Source organism: Capsicum annuum, chromosome 2 (genome assembly GCF_002878395.1).
Source record: "Capsicum annuum cultivar UCD-10X-F1 chromosome 2, UCD10Xv1.1, whole genome shotgun sequence".
Lineage (NCBI taxonomy): Eukaryota > Viridiplantae > Streptophyta > Magnoliopsida > Solanales > Solanaceae > Capsicum > Capsicum annuum.
This window is the reverse complement of record NC_061112.1, coordinates 116,542,134-116,544,105: the sequence shown is the minus strand read 5'-3', so window position 1 is coordinate 116,544,105 and position 1,972 is coordinate 116,542,134.

Below are 1,972 nucleotides of genomic sequence, written 5' to 3'. Positions count from 1 at the left end.
AGACTAAGTATATATCTGACTTGTTTACACGGGCGCGTCTTTCTGACAACAGGACTGTAGATACTCCCCTTGAAACCAATGCACGTTACTCTCCTAGTGATGGTGTTCCATTATCAGATCCGAGTCTTTATCGGACTATTGTGGGTAGTTTGGTTTATCTTACGGTTACTCGTCCAGATATAGCACATGCAGTTCATGTTGTTAGCCAGTTTGTTACTGCTCCTACTTCTGTGCACTGGGGAGCTGTACTTCGTATTCTAAGGTATCTTCGTGGCACTCAGTTTCAGAATCTCTTGTTTCCCTCGACGTCATCTCTCGAGTTGCGAGCCTATAGTGATGCTGATTGGGATGGAGATCGCAATGATCGTAAATCCACCACTGGTTTTTGTGTGTTTCTTGGAGACTCTTTAATCTCGTGGAAGAGCAAGAAACAAGATGTTGTCTCTAGATCTTCCACGGAGGCTGAGTATCGTGCTATGGCTGTGACTACATGTGAGATTATTTGGTTACGTTGGCTTCTTGCAGATATGGGGGTTCACATTTCTATGCCTACTCCCCTGCATTGTGATAACAAAAGTGCGGTACAAATTGCAAAGAATTCTGTCTTCCATGAGCGTACGAAGCACATTGAGATTGATTGTCACTTCACCCGTCATCATTTACAGCTCGGGACCATATCGCTTCCTTTTGTTCCATCGTCTTTGCAGATTGCTGACCTTTTTACGAAGGCTCAGTCGGCGTCTCGATTTCGTTTTTTGTGTGACAAACTCTCAATGCTTATTGCTGTTGCATTGTGAGTTTGAGGGGGGATGTTAGCCCATATGTTATTGGGCCTTTAGTTTATGGACCTTTAGGTTATTGGCTATGTATATATAGCCTACTTTTGTTTTAGTTAGTTTTATGCTTTTCAGATTATATTGTAAACCTTAGCCTTTCTTTCTTTCAATAAAGTTCTATTAACAGATACCATGTCAAGCTACAAAAATGCAGATCGAACAGAGAACTCCATTGGAGTTCTGAGTACCCATTTGAGAAAGGTAGAGACAGAAAACAAGGAAAGAAAGAGAAGTGAATTTGGGAAAAATGATTATTGCATTTGCTTAACTGACTATTCATCAATATATACAGGTAAGTGTAACTACCAACTAATGACAGATGTAAGTTGCTAACTAACAAACTAAACAACTAACTAATCTTTTATTAACGACTTGTACATGTAAGCATAAATAAAATATCTAAGTTCAATACACTTCAATAGATATCAGCATGTTGGATCATTTAGGGTGTTCCTGTCATGGAATATTACAAACTTCAGGTAACTTTGGTATATACCTAAACTTGATTCTGTAGAAGTTGCCAGTTGGGTGGTGCAACAAGATTAGTATTACTGGAGGTTGCTCTCATATAAGTCTATTGTTGTTTGGTAATCATTTGACAGTGTCTTGCTTCAACAATAGTAAGATAGTACTGCCACATTTGTATCTGCCTCCTTTTTAATTTAATCTAGATATATCATTGTAACAGGAGGAATGGTATAGAATGGAAGACAAATTGCCTTTAGACTTCAACCACAGAAGATAAATTAATAAAGCTGCCCAATCTCGTTGAAGGGTCTTTCGTTACAGAGAAAAGGCACGGACTAATCTGTTATGCACCTGTTATTCTCTTGTGCTTATGGCATGAGTTTTATTTAAATAGACCCATCTGACAGCCAGTAAAGATCCTTGTGCTATGCTTTTGTTATCCTTTCTGTTCTTTCCTTTAATTCTATGTTGTTTTCTTCCTGTGCTCAGCTTTCTCTTTGGTGCCCTTGCATGTAAATGAATGATCTGTCTAATCTGAATTTTGGTAACTCTTGTCAATTTTTCTGCATAGATTTGGAATAGATGACAAGTAAACATGTGAAATCTGGTGGCAACAGACACAAGAAAAGTAAGAAACAGCCTGATAATCCACTTATAGATGCATCTCC